Source organism: Natator depressus, chromosome 25 (assembly GCF_965152275.1).
Source record: "Natator depressus isolate rNatDep1 chromosome 25, rNatDep2.hap1, whole genome shotgun sequence".
NCBI classification, from domain to species: Eukaryota; Metazoa; Chordata; order Testudines; family Cheloniidae; genus Natator; species Natator depressus.
The window spans coordinates 13,935,172-13,943,416 of NC_134258.1; the positions used below are offsets into that span (position 1 = coordinate 13,935,172).

The 8,245-nt window shown below is 47.2% G+C and overlaps 1 protein-coding gene across 2 annotated transcripts in view; it reads right to left on the bottom strand.

The window, feature by feature from the left end:
• GATAD2A (GATA zinc finger domain containing 2A) overlaps positions 1 to 2,336 on the bottom strand; it is a 112,477-nt gene extending 110,141 nt beyond the window's left edge. Inside the window, exon 1 of one of the 2 annotated variants that reach the window (XM_074939241.1) lies at positions 2,231 to 2,336. The gene's annotated coding sequence lies outside the window, so the exon portion shown is untranslated. The remainder of the gene's footprint in view (positions 1 to 2,230) is intronic. The other variant, XM_074939232.1, reaches the window with a different exon arrangement.
• Between the last annotated feature and the right edge of the window lie 5,909 nt (positions 2,337 to 8,245).

The window sequence follows — 8,245 nt, forward strand, 5'->3', positions numbered from 1 at the left end:
ATTCATCATGGTACGAGAAGAGAGGTTAGAATGGAAATTGAACCTAAACCTTAAAAAGGGACACTGTCCAATTGGAAAAAGTGACATTTTTATTAAACTGTTGCCCCTACTGTTGCAAATGACACTAAAATTACTAAAAAGTTTGTGGGGGGGGGGGGGGAAATTCATAGAATATCAGGGTTGGAAGGGACTTCAGGAGGTCATCTAGTCCAACCCCTTGCTCAAAGCAGGACCAATCCCCAACTAAATCATCCCAGCCAGGGATTAAGTATTTTCAGTTTATTTTGTGCCTTTGAAAGCACTTTGTATACAATACATTTGATTAATCCTTTGTATAATCAATTTCTCCTTTTCTAACTATATAAACTGAAGAAACTTCAATAAATATCACTGGAGTAGAAAAACAGTTATACTTTTTTCTTAAAGGATTTTTTTTTTTAATTCAGGATATGCAGTTTAAACAATGCTCACTCAGAAAACAGGACTAGTCATTTTCAAATATTCAAGATGAGTGTTCTTTTAACTATAGCACTTGCTACAATATGCATCACAGAAAAAGATGTACATGTATGTAAGTATACAGACTGCATATACAGACCAAAAGTCATTTGTTATAAAGTGACAAACAAAATGCTGAGTTGACATCAATGCTAGGGTTAAACTGAAAACTATCACCTGAGCACAACCTTTCTACCCCTTTCTGAGTTGGCACCCAAAACAGCTCCATTTTGTCCTCACTAGCTTTACCCTACGCTATTCTGGGGAGAAATGTTGTTCTGCTACAAGGACAGGGAATAGAAGGAAAAAATACAAGACAGAAAATTAATAATTTTTTTTTTAAAAAAAAAGCAACCTATAAACATTCTCCTAACCATAGCTGAGGGGTGAGAAGGTGGTAGACCACAGACACAATATAACTTTATTTTGTATAGAATTTGTCTTGTATACATATTGTATCACCCCCAAAGGTATTAGAGAGATACACACCAGCAGAAAGTAGAAAAATTAAGACTGATAGTGGCAAAGGAATAAGAGAGATGCTGTCAGATTAGAGGGGGGAAATTAACCCATTTTTTCACTAGATGGATACTTAAGTGCAGTTACCCATCTTTCGCAACAGCCCCACAAAAACACATCCATCTTAAACCCCATCATGAGCTCATCCCATCTGGCACTCCTCAACACACAACCAGTATTTTGCAGGTACTTTCTTCAAGTGGCCTCATATTGCCTGCATTCACCCTTCTTAAGCTTTTGCATGGGTCATGCAAGTCTGTCCATACCATGCCACTTTCCGCAAACCTCACTTTCCCAAACATGCCACAGAAGCCTGTGCCAGTCTCATTACCCTGAAAAGTGCCCTCCATTTTCAGCATCCACCTTTCTCTTCCCATATCATAAATCTTCCCTCTGGCATGTCCTCCTACTCAATCTCACTTTGCTGCTGACTGTGACCCTCTCCGAAACCACAGCCTTATCCCCAAAGTTCTTCGCAAGATGCCCATCTTTGGCACATATACTGCCCCCAACCATGTCTCTGGCACCAATGATCTGTCTTTACCTCTGCTGGCTGTGTCCCTCGGGCAACTCCCAGGATGCACCCTTACCTCCTCCCTGCCACCGCCACCGCCACCCCCAGCTTTGCCTACGTCCCTGGTACTTCCTGAGCTCTGTTCTCCCTTGAAATGCCTCTCTGCCCAGTTCTGGGGCTTCCTTAGGCCGATCTTCCCAGAATTCCCGCCACCCTTCTCCCAGCCCCCACTCCTGGAGCCCTGGCTCCCTCAGAACCGACCCCACCCCCAGCACTCGGCCTCCTGAGTGCCCTTCCCTCCCCCTCCCCCTCCCCCTCCCCCTCCCCCTCCTCTTCCCTCCGCTCTTCCTGGTTCCCTGAGCACAGCACTTCCTCAGGCCTGGCCCCCGCCCCGTCCCTTTCCTCGGGCCTGGCCGGCCCCCCTCTTGGCTTTAACCCACCGCTCTCCTCAGCCTCGGTGCCCGCCTTTTCTTTCGCCCCCCCCCCCTCAGGCCTGTCCCCACATCCTGGTGCTCCCCTCCCTCATCGCTGCCCGCCGGTATCCCATGGCCCCAGACCGGCCCCCCTGCCGCTCCCTCCGTTCCAACGCTCCCCATTCCTCAGCCCTGGGCACCCCCTTTCCCTCAGCCCGGCCCCCCTTTCCCGTCGCGCCCGCGCCCCGCGCCCCACAAGTTGCTGGGGGTGGGGGATGCCACTCACTCTCCTCAGCCCCCTCAGAGCCGCCTCCTCCTCCTCAGCGGGGCCCGGGCCGGACTGGGGCCGTGGGGGGAGGGGAGGCGGCTCCCTCAGGTGGCCACTGACAGGAGGAGGGAGGAGGAGGAGGGGGCTGCGCGCGCAGGGAGACCCGCCTCGCGCCGGGTTCCCTCCCCCTGCGCCGCGCGCCACCGGCGGCGCGGGACTCCCAGGGTGGCGCGCGCGCTACCAACCGTCACCTCCTCAGGACGCTTTTCCCGCCCACACCAGTTGCTAGGCAGATTTTACTGACTGCCCCTCTGCCTCTCCCTGGAGAAATTTGACAGCTACGACAGCCAATAAAGAGGCAAGATTATAGTCCCGCCAACCAACCAGCTACGGATGGGGGGCGCGTAAACTGGGGGGGGGGGCGGAGGGGGAGAAAAGGACGGCCTCCCAGTAAATGGTGATCGACAGCCAAATCAGCCAATGAACAAACCCGGAAGCGGATAGCGGCTCAAAAGAAGGGGGGGCTTCGTTTTAAAAGGGGCGGGACTGGCGATGTTTAATCCTCGTAGGCCAGTATGGAGAAGGGGGTTGTTGGGGTGGGGGGGTAGGGAGGACAGCGCACAAGAGGATGTGGGGGGGCAGGGGGGGCGATGAGGTCAGGACAGGATGGGGGGGGTTGGGCACTGGAGGGTGGCTGGCTGTGATGGAGGAGGGGGGGTGTTGGGGCAGTGGGGGGAAGAGGATGGGTTGCATGCGGGGGAATGGGGAGCAAAGGTGGGGGGCAGGGAGGACAGGACACACGGGGCGTTGGGTGGCGATGGGGAACAGAGTGTGGAGGTGGGGGACCCGCTGTTGGGTGGGGTGGCTGGGCAGGGGTGGGGGACAGTGTGGAGGATGGGGGTGGGGCGGCTGGCCCGTGTTGGGGGCAGGGCAGGGAGGACGAGGCGTATGGGGGAGGGGCGGCTGGCCCGTGTTGGGGGCAGGGCAGGGAGGACGAGGCATATGGGGGTGTTGGGTGGCTGGACAGCGTGAGGGGCTGGGAGGACAAGGCGTATGGGAGTGTTGGGTGGCAATGGGGAACAGGGTGTGAAGGTGTAGGGTGGGGTGGCTGGGCAAGGGTGGGGGACAGTGTGGAGGGTGGGGGTGCTGGAGCAGGTGGGCAGTGATGGCAGAGCAGGGAGGAGAGTGGGGAGGCACACAGTGAGCTGGCTGGTCCCTACAATCTGGTTTGTCTCATTTCCAGCGATTGAATGGGCGCACCTCAAACACATTTTAAGAGGAAGCACTCTACTCTAGTGCAAGGGACATGGGGCTGGGAGTCAGGAGATTTGGATTCTGGTCTACGCTCTGCCATGGTCTGGCTGTGTGACCCGGGTCAAATCACTTCCTCTCGCTGGGCCTCAGTTTCCAATCGGGTAAGGTTATGTTCAAATAGAACTGGATCAGAATTTGGACTCTTGGCCTCCATGGTGCAGGGTTTCTAGCAATTCTTTTATATAAAGACTTCATCTTGTTTAAAGGTACCATTTCTTCAAGTCCCCAGTAACTGCTAGCATGCCTTCCTTAGCCACCCTGCTGAGTGTCAGTAAGTGTAGTTGGGCATTCCTTTGGTGTCAATACCATACAACAATCACACTATCTAACCAGGTTTCAGAGTAACAGCCGTGTTAGTCTGTATTCGCAAAAAGAAAAGGAGTACTTGTGGCATCTTAGAGACTAACCAATTTATTTGAGCATGAGCTTTCGTGAGCTACAGCTCACTTCATCGGATTGCTCACTTCACTCCGATGAAGTGAGCTGTAGCTCACGAAAGCTCATGCTCAAATAAATTGGTTAGTCTCTAAGGTGCCACAAGTACTCCTTTTCTTTTTACTATCTAACCACATACACAGAGGCTTGGTCTAAAGACCATCATAAAACTCACCAGCTTCTGCTCCAACTGCAAGGCACGTTTCTTCTGTCTTCCCCAACATAAAGAGCAGCACGTACATGGAAAAAAACACAAACCTTCCCAAAACAAAACACTTTCCTGAACACAGTTGTTCTCCCTGGAGAGAGGATGAGAGAACAAACCACATGTGACATATCAAGTCATGTTGCTTGGTGTGTTACTGGAAGGCACTCAGATACTACAGAGTTGAGGGCAGTATAAGAACCCATGTAGAACAGACAGCACTGTTAATCTGAAAAATGAGTTCTGACGGACTGAGTAAAGGAGATCCTTTGCATTTGTCAAGGCTAGAGAAATCTTGGCCTGCTCATATCCATTCAGAATGTTGCTGCAAAGATCATTTTCATAGCCTGTCACTTTGACCATGTCACCCCTCTCTTTGCATCTCTCCACTAGCTTCTCCATCATATCAGATGTAAGCAGTTTGTATTTGCTTTCAAGGCTCTTCATGACCTATCCCTACCCAACCTATCGTGTCTCATTCACTACTGAGGTTGACTCGCACCTTGAATCAGGCCACAATCCTAGCCTCCATTGCCCATTTGTTATATTTGTAAACAAGCACCTTTGTGCTGTCCCTCACTCTTAGGAGAAGCTCCCTGCAAATATCTGCAAAACTGCCATTATCCTTCAGATCCCATCATACAACTCTCCTTTGCCATGATGCCTCCAAAAACCTTGACAGCGGTTAGCAAGCACACCAGTTGCTGAGTTCACATTGGGTCAGCTGTGCCTCCTCAATGGAAATCGTGTTCAGTTTGTCCTTGGTTCTAGGTGATCAAGAGCCTAACAGTCATAGCACTGTACTCAAAAAGGCCTCTATGTTATACCTATCTAAGGAAGAGAGAAGCATTGCAAAGATGTCTAGTGCTCTTATTCTCTAGAGTGAAACAAACTCATGAAGGGACATTTTACTTGCAGCTCAAATTGTTATTGGTTGGGTTGAAACTAGTGGGTGTCACAGCTGTTCCTTTCCAGTCAGGCTGAATGAGGGAGCAGGTTCGTATATTTACTTAGGAGCCTTAATGCCTTTGTGGATTTGGACCTAAGTGCCCACTGGAAAAGAGGCTTGGAGTTGTGAGCAAAGACGGTCTCTTGTTTGCTTCCTGCTGTGTTCAGAGAAACAGGACTTTGTACATTCTTTGTAAATAAACAGGATTGCATCAGAAAAATACCTGACTCTATCACCGATTTCCCCTCATGAGTGGAACAACCTGGAAGACCCTGAATTTTTGGCTAACCCTTTGGGTCAAAAGGAGTGAGAGTATCTTTCACCTTGCACCATGGGATGCATGCATGCAGAATCTACCTCCCAGAAGAGGATAACTAAAAATACTACCATCTTACCAGCATTTCCCTGGAATTTCCACATTACTTTAGGACACAGAGATCTAGACTTATTTATAATTGACAGCTTCCTTTCCTAAGGCTCGGGCATCATTTCTTTGATTTTCTGTCCATCACTTTAGAGATCTTTTATTCCACCAGAAGTGACTGGAACTAATAGCTCTGGGACAAAACAAAACCAAAAATGTGAAGCAGGCAAGTGGACATGATAGTGAAAGGGCAGCTCTACATCCAGTTGTTAGGACAAGCAATGGCCTCTGTAGAAATGGGGAATCTGTTAGGAGTGACAGACATCTGCCTAGTGCCAATGGTCTCTGGAAGGATCTAGAGTCTTCATCATTACCCAAAAAATAAGAATGGTCAGAAGCAGCTTCCTCCACTTCAAAAGGGCCCTATTTGATACGGGTACTCTGATCTAAAAAGGTTATGACAAAGTGAATGCAGTCCCCATCACACAAAAGGAAAAGAACAGGGAAAATGAGCAAACTCATGCAGGGAATTTCCTTGCTTGGCCACATGGGTAGAGGCTACAACTCTTCACATTAACGTGTGCCACTTAACAACTATGGGGAAGTATTCTATATTTCTAGGATTCAGGTAAACTGCTTGAACAATCCTTTTCATTTAGGGAAATACACACTTGAGCAAGCATCTAAACATGCTACAAAGTGCAGAGCCTACAGAAAGTGTGTCTAGTGGTGAAAATGGGGGAGGGTATCTGGATTCCTTAGTTCATTTCCCACCTCTACTATTGATTTTCATTGTGACTTAGAGCAAATCTCAACATCTTTCCAAATGTGACTCAGTTTACACATCTGGAAAATGATATATACATTATCTCCTTCAGAAACAGCTGCACTTTGTAATCCTTAAAGTGTAGAGTAATCTCCACCCTGACAGAAAGGTTCTATAGAGCAGTGGTTCTCAACTACGGGTATACATACCTCTTCGGGTACACAGAGATCTTCCAGTGGGTAAATCAACTCATCTAAATATTTGCCTGGTTTTACAACAGGCTACATAAAAAGCTCCGGATCAGTCGGTACAAACTAAAATTTCATACAATGATTTATTTATACTACTCTCAATACTATACACTGAAATGTAAGTACACTATTTTTATTCCAATTGATTTATTTTATAATTATATGGTCAAAATGAGAAAGGAAGCAATTTGTCAGCAATAGGGTGCTGTGATACTTTTGTATTTCTATGTCTGACTTTGTAAGCAAATAGTTTGTAAGTGAGGTGAAAGTTGCAAGACAAATCAGACTCCTGAAATGGATGAAGTATTCTAGAAAGGTTGAGAGCCATTGCTAGGTAGGAAGTGGGGCAAGTGGCTAGAGCACTGGACTGGGAGTCAGAATACCTGTGTTCTATTCCCAGCTCTCTTGCTTGGTAATCTTATGCAAGTCACTTCACCTCTCTGTGCCTCAGTTTCTCCATCTGTAAAATGGAGAAAAATGAGACTTACTGCCTCTGTAAAAAAGTGCTTTGAGATCTATTGATAAGCAATAAGAGCAACATATTATTACTAATCTTCAGCAGTAAATATCTGAAGCAAAAAGGCACCAAACCAACCATAAGTTATAGTTTAAATAATTTGCAGATGAGAGGTAACACCTCATTTAGAAATGGCCTTATTTGCCAAGAGCAAAATACATCCACTTAGAAGTATATATTGCAGTCCCAAACATGGAGGACAAGAGTACTCTTTTCCCCTCTAGATTTATTTAGCACCTTCCATAACAGTGCTTAGAAATTATCCATGATCCATCTTGTGTGTATAGAAAATGTCACTTACAAACTTTCCTTGGGTGGCAATAGAAGAAAAATAAAATTAAAGTTTTAAAATGCAAGTGACTTTCGTGTATTGGGACATCATTATTCCTTCCGTGCATCCCCATTGTATATGCACTTGAGGTTTATGTTGAGTGGTACATACCACTGTTCAGTGGTCTGGTTCCTCCTGGCATTATCACTGATACATCATAGGCCTCCACTAATAGCTTGATAGAGCTTCATCGCATTCAAGGGTGTGTTTATAAGTGCTGAAGTATACTCTTTAGTTACTTTGGTGCTCAGGAAGCAATTAAAGTTGATAATCATACACTGGCAAGGCTGGCACTGTTGTAAACCTGAAAGATGTATTCATTCTTCTAAATCTAAAGCCCACAGCAACACCTGCTGGCTGTGGGTGGACTGCAAGATGAGGCAAGATTATTTGTGATAGATCAGACTGCAACTGTCAGTATTACACAGTGACTCACCCCCCACTTCCTCCTTGTATCTAGGTCAAGAGTTTTCATACCATGGACCACACCTCTTACCAGATGGGCCATAAGAATCTTCTCTCCAAGAGCTTTGACGGGGATATTAACCCTTGGTGCTCCAGACCATGAGCCAACCTGTAACTAATGGGGGTTAGAAGGAAACTTTCTTGGGGTGGCGGACAAAGGGAGAAGAGGTGTTATCCCATCACTGCCTTCTGTAGGGTTTCTTCCACCTTCTTCTCAAGCATCTGAAACGGGCCCCCAGCAAACACAGGACAAAAAGGACTTACTGGTCTGATGCTATCTGGCAAGTCCTCTGTTCCCATATTTTCATGGACTACCCTCCTTCCACTCTGTGATCCTATGGGTAAGGACCCTGTTGCAACCGTAACACTTACACAGAAGAGCATTTAGAAAGCATTTCAACGTGCTCCTATCTTTAGACACCCTACTTATGAGCTT